Source organism: Falco peregrinus, chromosome 3 (assembly GCF_023634155.1).
Source record: "Falco peregrinus isolate bFalPer1 chromosome 3, bFalPer1.pri, whole genome shotgun sequence".
NCBI lineage: Eukaryota > Metazoa > Chordata > Aves > Falconiformes > Falconidae > Falco > Falco peregrinus.
The window spans coordinates 119,096,918-119,112,433 of record NC_073723.1 but is presented as its reverse complement, the minus strand read 5'-3'; the positions used below and the strand labels follow the sequence as shown (position 1 = coordinate 119,112,433).

The window sequence follows — 15,516 nt, the reverse complement described above, 5'->3', positions numbered from 1 at the left end:
GGGACCCCAGCCCTGCCCTGCCTTCTCGAGGGGACCCCAGCCTTGTCCACCCACACGGGCCAGAGCACATCAGCATTCCTGGGAGCAGGGTCCAGCGCCACGGCGGCCGCTCGCAGAGGGAAGGCATTGAGGGGGGATTAGCCGTCTGATGCCCGCCCCCCCCCTCCCTTGCTCAGGCGCTTAATACAGAAAACAAACACCCTTGTGCGCCCCAGCGGCCTCCATCCAGACGGGCTTTCTCCTTGCTCGTTGCCTGAGCAACCCTAATCTGCCTCCTGGGGCACCCCGGGGCCCTGCACCCCCCGGCCCGTGCACCCCAGCATCTTGGGCAGTGCTGGCAGTGTCCTGGCTGTGCCTGGCACGCGGCTGCCAGCGGGACACCAGGACCCCTCGCCACGGGCACGGGCAGCACATGGTGGTGGGGAAAGGCGGGATGGGGGGGCTGCAGGCACCCCGCTCCCACGGGATCGGTGCAGCTCTGTCCCGCTGCAGGATTTGCAGCTGTGCCGAACCAAGGGGCACAGGGGCTGGCTGCACTGGCACCACACTTCCCTACTTTTCCACTCAGGGCAGCAGGATTTTGGAGGTGATGAAGTCTCCCCACCATAGCAAAGCAGGAGCAGCTCCGGGGCCCCATGCTCACAATGGGAATGGGCGGTGGGTTTGGGGGAGCGTGGGAGCGAGCTGCTCCAGCCCTGGGCTGAGAAGGGGGAAGAGGGTTGAACCCCAACCCGCCGGGTGCCAGAGCAGTGGTGGAGGCTGGCAGCACCCGGCTCTGGGCACTTTGCAAGCCAAGCGGGGCTCTTTTCCCACCACCGTGGCTGGGATTACTGTCATCAGCATCCCCAGGGCACTGGGTACCCACCGAGGGCAGGTGGGTGCTGGGGTGTGCCGTGCCCCTGTGGGGAGGGGGCCCAGGGCCCCCTGACCCCACCCCACCGGCGGGTCGGGGGGGCCGCGCTTTTAGTCAGTTATTTTGCGCGCAGCCTGCCCCTGCGACGGAGCGGCGGGGAAGCGCTGCGGGGCTGGGACCGCCGGCGGGGGTGGGGGAGAAAAAAGGGGGGGCAAAAAAAAAAAAAAAGGAGGGAAAAGGAAGGAATCGCAACAGCCAGCCCAGCCCGGCCCGGCCCCGCGCTGCGCTCCGCACCTCCAGCCCCGCGCCGCATCCCCCCGCGGCGCCCGGCGCAGCCCCGCTCCGCCCCGGCCCGCAGAGCTCCGCACCGCACCGGCCCGGCCCGCCGAGCTCCGCCCCGCCCCGCCCCGGCCCGCAGAGCTCCGCACCGCACCGGCCCGGCCCGCAGAGCTCCGCACCGCCCCGCACCGCCCCGCCGAGCCGGCTCCGCCCCCGCGGGGGGGCCCGGCCCGGCCCGGCCCGGCCCGTCTCGGCCGCTGCCGCCGGCGCCAGCCCGTGCCCGCCCGCGCCGCGCTCCGCCGAGGTAAGGCTGCGGCTCCGGCTCCGGCTCCGGCTCTCCCCCGGCTCCCCCCGCACCCCCGTGCTCACCTGGGCTCCCCGCTCGGCCGCGGGAACTCTCGGATCTCTCGGTCACGAGTCCCCGGGACTAATTGCTTTTCCCCATGCGGGGGGAATACCGCAAGGACGCTTCCAAGCGCCTCGTCCCAGCCTGCATGCTCCCCTTCCTCGCTTTTCCCTTCTGCCATCCCTCCTTCCCCATCGCGTCCCTCTCCCAGCCAACCCTCCCCCCAGGCTTTGCCGTGTCCAGCCGTGTCCTACCGTCCAGCCCGTGCTTCCCGCTGTTAGGAAATGTTTGGGAGAACAGAAGTGGTCTGGGGGAAGCGCCCGTGACCTTTGGGATGGCCGCGGCTGGCACATCCCGCTGCCCCGCCGGGACGCGGTCCCTTCCCGCATCTGCAAACATCTGCACCCAGCGGGTACCGGGGCAGGTCACAGTGGCTCCTTCTACAAACACCTTGGGAAGTACAAGGTGCTTATTTTATTTGGGATTTTTTAAGAGTGCTGCTGTTAATTGGCTCCTGATCTACCAGGTTCCCTGGCTTCGCACATCCCCAATCAGCCAGGAACGATTTCCCCTGTACGGTAGCCCCAGGCGAGGCAATAACCTACTGGAGATATTTTCTCATCTATGGGCAGCTTTGCTATAAGGAACATGTTTAATAAATCATAAGGCCGGTGAATTCCTGGGATTTTTATTGCTTCTGTAAAAATGCAGTTTTGATCCGTCTGCGAGGGACACTGGGAAACAAAGCTGCTCCTTTCAGAGCCGGATCCTACGAATTTAGGGCACTGAGCTGGTGGTGAGGCTGGCGAGGGGAGCCCCCCTGGGCAGGGGCAGTGGGCAGTGGGAGTTGGGGGCTCCCGGGGCTGTGCCGGGCCTGGCTCGGGGATTCTGCCTCTGCCACCTGAGGCACCGGGCACTGACCGGGAGCCGGGAGCCCCGGTGGAGCTGGGGCGGCGATGCCCAGGGAGGCATCACAGCCGGCAGCCCAGCAGGGCTGCCCTGCACTTCCAGTTACATTTTTCCTCCTCGCCCTGTTGCCCAAGGGGAAAAGAAGCAGCAAACCCCCAAACTGCTAAAAACCGGGGCAGATCCTTGCAGGAATTGCCTGGTTCCCGTCAGCCCAGCTGACCCAATCCCCCCTGGCAACGGGGCAGGGGGCTGCCCTGGTGTGTTTGGGCAGAGGAATGGAAATCCAGCCTTTTTCGGTGTTTGCTTCTTCCAAGATGAAAAATGGGGTTTGGGGTGGGAGCTGAGCCTGGATGTGAGAGGCACATGGAGAAGTGAACCAGGGAGCTGTCAGGAGCTCCTCGGGATTTGGGAAAACAGGGGTGCTGTGGCCAGCGGAGGTGGTTATGGGGTTCTGAAGCGGGTGGTGGAGGGTGCCCAGCTCTTGCCCAAGCTGTGCTGGCACGAATGAGCAGCTCGGTGTGCCCTTGGCCACTGAGTCACCCAGCCGAGGCAGCACGTCGTTGATGGGGTTTGCCCCCATCTCCTGCCATGCCTTTGTTTTAGGCTGTGCGGAGCCCAGCCGCAACAGCAGAGGCGGGGAGGGAGCATTTCTTTGTACAGGGAAGCATTTAAATTCTTTACAGTGATTCATATATTCCATTCATATGAAACACAGTCCTGCGGAGTGTGAATGGGGACTGCTGGGGGATTTTTTTAAGGCAATAAGCCCTAGAAGTGTCAAAAGTTATTCACACCTTGGTGAAATCAAGGATATTTCTGTCCATGGCTCTTGGCAGGGGCTCAGCACAGTTCTCCTTGTGTTGGGTTTTCAGTTTCCCACTTGGATACGGCGCGGGGGGAGCGCGGGGGCAGCCCTCTTGCTCCCACTGCCCCGGCTGGAAGCCCTTCTCGGTGCTCTCTCACCCCCGGGGGGCCTGGCACAGGCCCTGGCCAGGGATCGCGGGGCAGCCCCCAGCACTCAGCCCCACGGGGTTTGGACCCTGGTGGATCATGTCCCCAGCAAGCTCCCAGGGCTGGAAAGCAGCCGCGTCCCGCTGAGCTGTGGCTGGGTGGGATGCTGCCCCTTGCGTTTCACCACGTGTGGGGTGGTCGCCAAGGCTGTGACCAAAGCTACAGGCAGGCTATCCTGCTCGGGGCAGAGCCCTGCTCCATCTGCCCCCTGTCATGGGGTACATGAGCCCGCCGAGCGAGGGCACAGGCTGTGCCAGCATTCCAGCCTTGCAGGAGCTGCAGGCAGGCTTCAGGCACCCAGCGGGAGCGGGTGCCACTCAGGCGGCTGCTCCGCCACTGTTGTACCCCTTTTTGCGTCAAGAAACCCCTTCCCCTCCTGTCCTTTTGTGGGGTGCTACCCTGGGGCAGCTGGGCTGGGACCGTGGTGGGAGGCTCCAGGGTCAGGCATGGCCCTGGGGGCACTGACCTGCTCTGGGGGGGCGGCCAGGTCCCCGTTGGGGAGCGTTATTTTTGAGCGGGGAAAGCAAGCGAGTGGTTGGGGGCCGAGAGGTGCGGGGGCATTGCCCCACTGCCAGGATGCGCCCCAGGTGTGGGGCCAGCACTCGTGGGGGCTCTCGCCTCCGCCAGCCACTCCAGGGTACTTTGAGCCACTGTAAATCCTCTCCGAAGGAACTGGGAAGACAGTTTTATGGCTGCTGGGGAGGAAGATTAGCAGGGTGTTGTTTTCAGAGCTGATCCATCACGGGATGCAGGCGCTGCGTGGTGCATCCGAGCGCTTGGCTGCTGGCGGGCGGTGCAGCCTTCCCTGTGAAGGTTGAGATAAAAACGCCTGGTTTTAATGTTCTGCAGGGAGGCTCTTGGGATCTGCTCTTGGGATCTGTGATGTGAGTGTCAAAACCGCCTCCGTGGGCCCTGGGCCCCACACCCGTGCAGCAGCCGGGCTCCTCGTGAGCGGGGGGAATGGTGGATCGAGGGGATTTGGGTAATGGCACCTGCAAAAGGCATTAACCCCGGTGGCGAGGGCGTGCGGGGCCAGTCCCTTCCCGTCCTCACACACTCCCTCTGTCATTCTCTCCTATTTCGGCTTGTCTGCAGCATGGGAAGGAGCAGAGTTTCCATTGCCCTGCGCTGAAGAAAATGTCTGTGACAATAAAAGCTAATAGGGAGGCGGAGGGATAAAAAGACACCGAACTGCATTTGTCTTCCCCCTGTTTCTCCCTCTCAGCCCTTTCCCATCAGCTCCATTGGGCACGCACTGGGTTCCGAGCCTCCCCGCTCTCCCATGCGCTCAGTCACTGGCTAATTAGAGAGGCTAGTTAACTGCCTTAACAAAGGTGGAGAGGCGCATGGACTCCTGCCCACTCCCTCCACACGCAGGGGCTTCCCTCTGCTGGATGTTGTGGGGAGAGGGGCTGGGTGCTGCTGGAGACCGGGCTGTGTCCTGCAGCAATCCCACGGGAGCGGGTGAAGCTGGCAGCGATGCCCCACGCCGCCGCTGGCTCTCCTGGGCTCTCCCCTCCTGGTCAGGGCTCAGCTGCATGTTGCTTCCTGTGCATGGCGATTTGGACACCAGCACAGACATAATAAACTGCTTTTTCTTTTCCCCTTGTCACCGGAGCCGTCCCTGAGTCACATATCTGGCTGCTCTGGCTGCAGAACCCTGGGCATGGGCTGCGAACGTGCAGGGCTCTCCAGGCTGGCTGGCAGCACACCGGGGAAGCATCTGTGTGGGGGTCAGGGGGGCACAGGGGCTGCCGTGGCCAGCGGGATGCTCCTCTCTGCTCTGCAGAGCCTGGCTCACCCACGGGCATCACTCCACTGCTCCCAAGGAGCTGCAGGAGCCGGACCCTTCACCAGAGCCACCTTCTGCCCCGTAGCCCCGCGTCCTCGCAGGAGCATCCCACCAGGGACCCCATGGTTCCTGCTGGCTGCTGCCTCCCTGCAGAGCTCCTGAGCTTGGCTGGGGTGCTGCAGGTGGGAGATAGGTGCTAACAAAAATGAGGTGGGAGAAAAAATAGCCGCAGGTGGCTACGTGAGTGTTTCTGCCGTAGCCTCAGCCTGTTAGCTGCAGAATGGCCCCTGGCCCCGGTGTCAGCCGAGTTCACGGAGCGAAGCGGCAGATCACAGGCAGAAACTGCAGCCAAAATCTGCAGAGCAGCCGGGTCTCGTCTCCACGACCTTCCCTGGGGCCAAGCCCATCCTGCTGGCCCATCTGGAGATGTTTGTCCTCAGAGGCTCTTCCAGGCGCCTCTGTCCAGGACAGGGCTTGGCAAGGAGCAGCCAGGGAAGGAGACAATGACCTTGATGTCCACCTGCTGTGGATGCAGAGAGGCGGTGGCGAGGGCTTTCCCAGCTTCAGTATTTTGCACCAAAACCCCTAAGTCCCTATTTCATACATTGAAGTGCAGTGCTCCCAACACAAGCTCTACCTTCACCGGGCAGGATGCGGCCCCAGGAATTCCCCCAAATCAGGAAACTTCTGCAAACCTGAACAGCCCAGCAAGGCTGGACTGCTGGGACCTCACAGCGCTGCCTGTGCCTGCCCCACAGATCTCTCTGGCTGTCGCCGAGAGCCTCTTTATTGTTCTTGCAGAGGGTTTTGTTTCACTGCTGCCTTCCAAGTTCCCAGGGATCTAAATTCTAAAGGAGGGTCTTGTAAAGAGCCCCGTCCAGATGGATGAGATGATATTGCCTGTATCAGATGAGATCTATCCCCTGTCTTTATCTACTGACAATGCAGCAGTGGGAGCAAACAAGGATACAGCCTTTCTTCAGAGGCACATTAACCAAATAAGAGCCTTCTCTTTGTTTTGTACCGAAACCCAAGACCCTGCGGCCAGACCACCTCGTGTAGCTGCCATCCCTGCAGCCACACGAGGATTTACCCCTTTCCCTGCTCAGTCCCCTGTGCCCAAGCTGCAGACAGGGCAGGGCAGATGGGTCCTGCCCGTTGCATTGCCAGGCTGTAACCCTCCCTGCACCCGCTGTCGGGGCTCTCTCCATGCCCCCCCGCCCCGGGCCAGGCAGGTCTCCGCGCTGCTGCAGGGATGGAGCAGCACTCGGGGCTCCAAGGGCAGAGATGCAAACCTGACGCGTGCAGAAGGCGAAAGTTGCTTTGGATGTGCCCTGTTTTTAAGGGAAAGCTGAGCCTGTTCAGCCAAGGATCGGGGCTGTCCAGAGCAGCCGAGTCCGCTCCGTGCACAAGGCTTGCAGTGATGCTTACACCCTGCGGCCAATTCACCTGCTTTCAGATTTCATTACAAGTCCTAAAATTCAGCCCAGGTTTGTTTTAAGAAGTTACCAGAGGCTGAGAGAGCCTGGGACTGATTTATGGCTTCCCATCAAAATCATGTGGTTTTACCACGAAACTTGGAAGCTCTGGCTGCATTTTTTCTTTGGAGATTTTGGCTTTGCTCCAGGTTCGGCTCTGAGGGGTGAGAGTGTGAATCCAGGGTGTGCATCAGGGCTGGAGCATTCCGGTGCTGCCAGTGAAATGGAGGAGATCTAGATCGTTGCAAAGAGAATATTTAATGTCAGGACAACACAGCCATCCTTTTCAGGGAAGCACCGATAAGGCGACGGAAGGCTTGGCGCGGAGGGGAGCTGCAACAGTTCCTTTACTTTCAGTGTAGCTTTAATTTCAACACTTGCCACTTATCGCCCTCGCATCCTGCTCACGGTTTAGCAGCTCGGTGTCAGCAGCTGGGAGCAGCATCCCCACCGCGCCTGCGTGCCCAGCGAGGCTGTCAGGTCCCGCTGCTCCCCTCAGAGCCCTGCTCCCGGACCCGCAGGGCGAGCTGCTGGTGCCCACCAGGGTTAAATATGTGGGCTTTTGCCAGAGAAGCATATTTTCAGCCTCAAACATGTATTGTCAGTGACTGCAGAAAGGTATTTCTCAGCTGCTCCAGTGTCCTGTAAGCCAGCCAGCCAGCGGAGAGAAACAAGCCTACTTTTATTGCTATTTCTTCATATTTCCTGATATTGCCAGTCTGGCACTCACAACCCACGGGCAGATCCCAGAGGTCCTGGGTTTGGATTACAGCGGCGATACTTTTGTCTTTTCTTTGCCTTTAATTTCAGATGCTTTGGGCCCCGAAGAGGTCAGGCTGATACCTGCCCACTGCAGCTGGGTGGGCAGAGACCACAGTCCCCCAGGGTGAGCAGCGCAGGCACGGAGAGCAGACCCCAAACCAGCCACGGCCTGGCATCTTGGGCACAGCTGGGGCTGGGGCATCCCCCTGGCCATGGTGGCACAGGGGGCCCGGTGTCTGCTGTTTGCCCGTGGACCTCTGAGGGTCCCGCTGGGGGAGTCTCAGCTGCTAGCTCTTGGGCAGTGCCTGAACAGATGAAAATAGCGCTTTGTGTTACGTAAAGAACGAGGTCAGGGTGGCTGTGAGCTGCTCTGCCTGCAGCGAGCACCGTGTCCCGCCGAGCATCCCCTGGCGCAGGGGCCAGTGGGACAGCAGAGTCGCTTCAGGGCTCGGGTGGCTTTGTGGTTTTAATTTAGTGGCTTTTTAAAGTAAAGATGAAAGGGAGAGCCAGGCAGCGTTGCATGAGTTCCCCTGTCTGCTTCCAGAGGAAGCTGGTGGGGCTGCGCCGAGCACCAGCGGCTCCGTGCCCGCTTCCCGAACCTCCTCTTGCTCCTTCCCACCGCCAGCACAGAAAAGTCCATGCCGCAAGTGGACCTTGTCCATGCCAAACACTGCACCGTGCCGCGCCACGCTGGCTGGGAAGTGCCAGCTCATGTGTCACGGCCCCAGCGTGAGATGCTCAGGTGTCCGGCACCGCTCCTCCAGCCAGGCTGCGTTTGATGCTGCTCGGCACGTCCACTGATGCTTTTTTCCATTACGTGTTCTCCCATAGCTGTTTGTTAAAGACCACGTGTGATGTTATTGCTGAACATAAACTATGAGCTAGGACGAGACCCCAGAGCTCCTTCCGAGCAGTTATAAGCAGAGCTATACAATGAGTTTGTAATTATTTTACACCAAGCCCGATATTTTCCTCCCCCCAGGGCAAGGCCAATAGAGCGAACAAGAGCAGACCCGTGCCAAACCGTGCCCAGGCAGCGCTTTTATGAAATCTTGGGTTTGTAAGAATTAATTTCATTTAAAACATTCTTTTCGTTTTTCATAAAGCACAGCAAATCCACGGTACTTACAGCAGGAATGCAGTGAGAGCGCTGCCGGGCAGGCAGCGAATTACCCACGGCAGATGAGCCGTGACGGCAGGGTCGCCTGTGGTCCGGCTCACCCTGGGCATCCAGCTGGGAAGCAGGGAGATGCCGGGGTGACTGTCTTGGAGGCAGCGGCGCTGGGGGCTCCGGCAGCTCCCCCCGGTCCTGCACTCCCAGGGGATGTGGGAGGTCAGGCGGATGCCAGCGTGGCCGTTTCCCAGCCCAGTGCCTGCGTGTCGCGGGGCCGTGGCATCCTGCACGGGCGGGATGGGGCATCCCAAATCGTCTGTTTGAGTCCCCTGGCTGGTGGCGGCTGGTCCAGGGATGAAACCTGGCCTGAAGCACAAGCAGACTTGCTCAGGTGACAGAGTGCAAATAATTCAAGTGAGTTTTGGGGCTGGGGGGTGCCTGACCAGTGCTGGGGGCTGGAGCGGTGCTCCGGGATGGGGGCTCCTGCCCTGCACGTGAAGGCGTGAAGGCCGGGGCTGGGAGAGGAGCGAGCCTCTGTCCATCTCATTGCGGGGCTGCTGGAGGCATGGCAGAGGGCACCTGCCCCACGGCAAGACCCCTGCGCGGCCGGCTGCTGGCGGGCCCTTGGCACGGGGTGGGGTTTGCTCCCTGCAGTCCAGTCCCAGCTGGAGGAACAGGCCCCCAGATCCCATTATTCTGGAGTGCAGCCTGACTGGAGAGGGGTATAACTGCTCCCTTCAGCCATTTCCCCCTGCTGCAGCCTCCCAGGACAGGACCCAGGTGGGTGTCTCATGTAATGTGCCCTCTCAGGGTGCAGATGGGCACTTGCAACCTTGGGTGTGCTTCCCCGGCGACCTCGGGGGTCCCCGCGGGGGTCCGGCTGCGAGTGCAGGCGTGGGACATGCCCATGGGAGTTACAGCCCAGAGGCAGCCGATGTGTCCATCTGGCTGGCCCTGCTGCTGGCTGGATCGCTCCCTGCCGCGCTCACCGGCGCTTCCAGAGAGGCTCCTTTGCTATAAATCCCAGCCTCCCACCTGGCTGGTGGGCTCTGAGCCTGCTGGAGAGCTGATAGTGGTGAACGAGAGGAGGATTAGAAGGTTTAGCAGGTGTCAAGCCTCATCTTTCATCCTGCTTGCAGGGAAGTCCGTGGCTCGCTCTTCCCCGCTCCCGTGCAAGCCCCGCTGGAGCCGGGGCTGCCCTTTGCGTTCGTGCTCGCTGCTGTCCTGGAGGGAACAGGAGATGGGGTTTGCAATAGTGCAGGGTGAGCCGGCAGCCCCCCGGGCTGCAGCAAGGGGTCTGCACTGTGCGCAGAGCCCTCCGGGCACCGGCCAGCTTTGAGCGGTATGTTTTTGCTGGTTTTTACTGGCTAGATGAAGCTCTTGAGAACGAGAGGTCAGCAGCGTTCCGGCACAGTGTGGCATGGCACAGCCAAACAGCCAAGGCCGGTGGGATGCCCCGGGTGCGGCGAGCCGGGCGATGGAGTTTGCCAGCCGCGGTATCGGGTTGAGCCACGTCGCTCCGCGGTTTGCTGGGGAGAGCGTGAGAGCGCAGGGCTGGGCGCGCTGTTTATTTTGGTTAAATTGAGTTTTCTCCGGGAGATTGGGGGGCGCGGGGGGCCTCCAGACAAGGGGCTTTTGTGAGCCAGGCTGCAAGCCGATCCCCTTTTGTGGTTTTGCTTTTTTGGATGATACAATTTGTTATTCCAAGAACTACCCAGCAAATGGACCCCATTAGCTGAGTTCCCGAGGTGGCTGGAGCCGGCGCTCATGGTGCCTTTGTCTGCACCCACCTCGATCCCGATGGGAGCTGATGGGGCTGCGTTACAGCAGCACCTTTGCCCGCAGACAGTGCCTGGGGGAGATGGGGGGCCGGGAGCTGCCGTCCCTCCCTGCAGGCTGTGGAGCCGCAGCTGTGCTGACGGAGCATCTTACGGGATTAGCCTGGGCTGGGAAGTTGAGTGGGACAAGCGGAAAGTACCGGGTTTGTTGAATTCTTCGGCACACTCATGTCCCTGGCGGCATGTTGACAATAACCCAATTGTTGCCGCACTGCTGGGAACCAGAGCCAGTGCTGGAGCCCATCCATGGGGCAGCCCTTTTGCCCCCTCGGATGGGGCTGGACCCTCACACTCGGCAGGAGCTGTGGGAGTTTGCATCCCTCTCTGCCCTTGCCACAAGGGCTCTGGCCCCAGCCCCAGCTGGTATTTAAGGTTTTTCCCCTGCAGCACCCCTGGGGAGCACACTGTCCATGAGCGGGGCCGACCGTCCCAGTGAGTGCGTTGGGAGCAGGGTGGGAAGCAGAGGGGCAGCCGCAGCATCAGGGTCTCACAGCAACAGCAGGTGCCCGCAGCGGCTCTGCAGACCCCAAGCAGGACATGGGCACTTCTGTGCCACAGCCGCACATCCCTGGCACTGAGCAGCAGCCCTGGCGCTGGGGGCAGCACACAGGGTCCCGCCGGCAGCCCCCCACCACGCGTGCCCAGGCTGCCGCGGGTCCGGGCAGATGGCACGGCAGCCTTGTGCTGTGGAAGCCTGGCCCTGGCTCCGCGGTGCCAAGGGATGTCCATCCTGCCGGGCAGCCCAGGGCTGGGCGGTGCAGTCGGAGCATCCTTGGCCTGCTTGGCGTTACCTCCTGCCGTGCGGGGATGCTGCTGGCTCTGTTTGTGTTGGCTCCATTGGGCTTCTTCCTGCATGCAAGCCGGCTGGAGCTGGGCAGGAGCCAGTGGGTTTATAAATAAAGGCATCGGACACCTCTCTGGGTGGTGCTGAAAGCTCCTGAAATAGCCCTGCTGCCCCGCCAAGGCGCGCGTGGCCGGGATGTTGGCAGAGGCAGCCCCGGGGCTGGGTGTGGGAGCAGGGCTCCCCCCACTCCCCAGCTCCCATCCTGGCTGTCCTCACGCCACAGCCCCTCCATCTCCCTCCCCAGCCAGGCTCACAACAGCCACTCCTGCAGCACCGGGACAGGCTGCCCCGGCTGGCCAGGATGTGTCCCAGCTCCCACCAGCCTCCAGTGGGACGTGTCCCCCAGAGCTGGCTGTCCCCCAGCGAGGAGGGATGCCCCAGGGGTGGGCAGCAGGTGCTAGCCATGCTTGGGGATGGGTTTGCTGCAGAGGCTGGGTTCAGGATGCTGCGTTCTTGCAAGGGGAGCAGAGCATCCCTGGGGCACGGTGTGTGTGGCGCACCACACGGAGGGGGTGCCGTGAAGCGGCCCCTTGGCCAGCGCTGGTTGACAGAGGAGAGCTGGGAGGAGAGCTCCGGCCTTACGGCTTCGCTGTGTTTTTGCTGCAGCGCTGGCCTGCTGCGGGCAGAGATGGGCAGAGGCTGTGGGATGTTGGCCTTGCGTGGCATTTGCTTTTTGCCGTCGGAGGAAGCCTGGCTCACCAGGGCCATGGTCTGACCCTGGCAGAGCCCAGTGGGGGCCGTGGGAAGGGGCAGCTGTAACATCCCGACAAAAGGAGCCCGGCAGTGGGCAGGAGACGGTGCCGGGAGCCAAGCGCAGGGGCAGGACCCCATCCAGGGCTCCTCGCGCCGGCCGCCTCCACTCAGCGCTGCCTGCAGCGTGCTGGGAGGGACGGAGGCAGCGGTGGCCTCACAGACCCCGGTGCCTCCCTTGGGGGCCAGCAGCTGCGTGCCAAGGGCCAGCGCAGACAGCAGGGTTCCCGGCACCCAGCCGTGGCCAGAGCCATCCTCCCACCAGGCCCCCGCCAAATTCCACCCAGGGCCTGGCATTTCAATGTGCTGTGCCTTCGGAAAACAGCGTTTTAATGCTCTTGCTGTAAATGAGGTGGAAAATGTCCGTGGGCTTGTGCAGGAAGGCTCCTGGCAGCCCAGCTGCCGTAGGCGTGCCGGGGACTGGCTGAGCCCTGGCCAGGCGGCTGGGGATGGGGTGGGATCCTCTGGATCCCCCCGTCTCTCCAGGACTTCCCTGCCATTGCAGGCTGGCTCTGCTTATTCCTGTTATTTCCATAGCAGCGGTGAGGCTGGGGAGCTTTGGGGCACACGCTGTCCCTCCTGCGGTGAGCCTGGCGGGGGGCTGTCACCCCTCCCTGGGCAGGGATCGGGGGGTATCGCCCGCTGCCCCCCCTGTGCCACCCCAGCCTGGCCGGTGCCCGCAGAGCCTTTTTCCGCTCCGTTCCCACACAATAGCTCCCAGGCTGAAGGCTGAAGGGTTTCTTGCGTTTCTTTTCTGGTTTTGTTTCATGATTTTTTTAATAATTATCTCCTAGAAAAATGGGATGAATAGGTCAATTTAATTTTTTCGCCATGTTTCATTGCCACATGTGAAGGCTCATAAATTCCAGGCGAGTACGGCAGCGCAGTGCCCGCAGCAGATGCCCAGCACTCGCCTCAGCCGGGGCTGCTACGCGCCTGCCATTTCCTAGAAGGCAGCAACGTGCCAGCGCCAGCCCTGGGTCTGGATCTGCACCTGGGGTCTGGATCTGCTCCCCGAGTCTGGGTCTGTGCCTGGGGTCGGGGTCTGTGCCCCGGGTCTGGGTCTGCTCCCTGGGTCTGGGTCTGTTCCCTGGGTCTGGGTCTGCTCCTTGGGTCTGGGTCTGCACCTGGGGTCTGGGTCTGCTCCCTGGGTCTGCGCCTGGGGTCTGGGTCTGTGCCCCAGGTCTGGGTCTGTGCCTGGGGTAGGGTTCTGCACCTGGGGTCTGGGTCTGCTCCCTGGGTCTGGGTCTGCGCCTGGGGTCTGGGTCTGTGCCCCGTATCAGGTCTGCTCCTCAGCATGGGGGGAAAATGAAGATCAGCATTGGGGTCCCTTGGGTGCAGGAACGGGTGCCAGTCCCCTCCTGAGTGCCACAGCAGCCTTGCAGCACCTGTGCCCAGACAAGGGGGTACCCCTGTGTAGAAGTGGGGAGTCCTCAGTGGCCTCAGTGCCATGCAGCTGTTGGCCCGCATGGTCTTGGGCAGGATGAGCCCCTCTTTGGGGAGTGGGTCCTGAGCAGGGATGGAGGGAGGTTCCCACATGACACAGCCCGGAGGAAAACTCTGCCTGGAAAAGAGGAGCTGAGTGTTTTTCCAGCTTGAAGCCTAAACAAAAGGTTTTGTAATAAGTGCATCCCCTGGCCTCGGCTCAGCACCCGGCTCGGCTGGCCACAGCACAGCCCTCCCCAGCCCCCCCGGGTTGGTCTCCAGTTTTGCACCCCGGTGTTCCTGGGATGGAGCATGGTCCTGCACCGTCACCACGTCAGGCTCCGTCCCATCCTCCAGCAAAACATGTCCCTGGGAGACTGCAGGGACACAGGGACAGCCCTGAGCGCTGCCAGCTGCCTGCCTGTCCGACGGCTGGTGTCTTTAAGAGAAATAATTGTTCCACTAAGGTAATATTCTGTATATTTTGCACTGATTTCCACTGGTGCTTGAACTCCGGGTCCCCAGTTTTGCTCGGCCAAGGGTCGATGCCAAGGCAAAATGCTCTGTGCCCGGTGGCGAGGCAGGGCTGGCCATGGTGCTCCCCAGCCCGGGAAGGTCACTGGCTCCTCCATGCCTTTCCCAGCCACCTCGCTCCCAGCGCTGTCCCGGCTGCTCTACCCACCTGGCTCCAGAAGCTGGTTTTCCCCTGGGATGGTCTGGGGCACAGGGAATCCATCCCATTTTCTTCTGGGCTGCCCTGGCGCGGTCTGGGTCCAGCTGCTCCGCAGGGCACCGTGTGCCTTCGGGCAGGGCGGTGGTGCCGGATGGTGCCGCGTCAGGAGAAGCAGAAGCAGTGGGAGATGAACCTGGTTTCTGGGCGCAGGGGTCCAGCCAGGTGCAGGTGAGGGGGATCTGGAACCTGTTAATGCAAATTAAATGAGATACTCAATTGCACTGGAAATTAGGCGCCTGGCAATAAGATTGTGGCTTCAGGTAGCGGCACACTGTGTTAGTTGAGGCTGACAGCTCTTTGTTTATGACAAATCGAGATGGTGCACGTGGGGATGGTGAACAGCTCCTCGTGTCCCCTGGGATGCAGCACCCAGCTGGGCAAGGCCCCGGGAACTCCGGGAGAGGAGGGGAGCAGAGCTGCCCCGTGGGACTCGCTTTGCCACAGGGTTTGGGGGAATGGGAGTTTTGGTGTAATCCTCAGGAAAGCAGGGCTGCTGGAATTCCCTGTGAGGCTTTCGGCTCCAAGACAAAGGAAATGTGGAAACTTAAAAAAAAAAAAAAAACAACAAAACAAATTGAAAAAATCAAAGCAGCTGATTCAGTGATGTTGAAACATCTTGTGACAGTGTCAGACAAATTTTTTCCAAACAATATTCTGGGAAAAAATCAGCCTGGTTTTACACAACCCGTGTCCGTCCCAACGGAAAGGCACGTGCTGGGGAGCAGCGCGGGGGCTGCCCGCAGTGGGATCAGTGCACGGAGCCCCGCAGTGCTGCGGAGCCCTGGGAGCGCAGCCTCGCTGGGCACCCACCGTGGTGCTGGTCAAACTGGAATGGGTGTTCAGAGTGCGGAGGAAAACCTGAAATCCAGGGCATTACAGCGTGCGGAGGAAAACCTGAAATCCAAGCCGGCAGCGGGGCCAGCGCCGGCCGGGCGGCGGGAGCGTGGTTTGTGGTAGCGTCTTGTCAGAGTTTCCAGTGAACACCTCAGGCTTGCTGGGATCTCGCATCAGCTCACATAAATTAAATTAAATTAAATAAACTAAAATGCTGCCTGAAAAGCGTGTGCTCCATCCCGTCGCTGGGGTGTGAATATGTGTGAGCAGCTCTGGTGCTGCTGCTGTGCCAGAAAAGCTCCGGTGCACGGCCCCGGGGGCAGCAGGGAATGGGGGTGAGGGCAGGAACAGGGATGGGAACAAGGGTGGGGACAAGGATGGGGTGCTCAGGGCAGCAGGATGGGAGGGTTCTGGCTGTGGGGCAGTGGGGGACGAGGGTCCTGCCAGGAGCCCCCACCATCCAGAGAGAAGCCACCATTCATTTTCTTCACTGGGCTAATTGTGAGCACAGCAAAGCCACGTGCTTTAACCCCCTGACTGCCCCGACC

At 61.4% G+C, this 15,516-nt stretch overlaps 2 protein-coding genes across 2 annotated transcripts in view; both read left to right on the top strand.

The window, feature by feature from the left end:
- The window catches only part of C3H1orf216 (chromosome 3 C1orf216 homolog), a 203,513-nt gene that overhangs the window by 22,267 nt on the left and 165,730 nt on the right, over positions 1–15,516 (top strand). The gene's annotated exons all lie outside the window — the stretch shown is intronic.
- COL8A2 (collagen type VIII alpha 2 chain) overlaps positions 1,275–15,516 on the top strand; it is a 31,376-nt gene continuing 17,134 nt past the window's right edge. The window contains exon 1 of the mRNA XM_055798324.1: positions 1,275–1,436. The gene's annotated coding sequence lies outside the window, so the exon portion shown is untranslated. The remainder of the gene's footprint in view (positions 1,437–15,516) is intronic.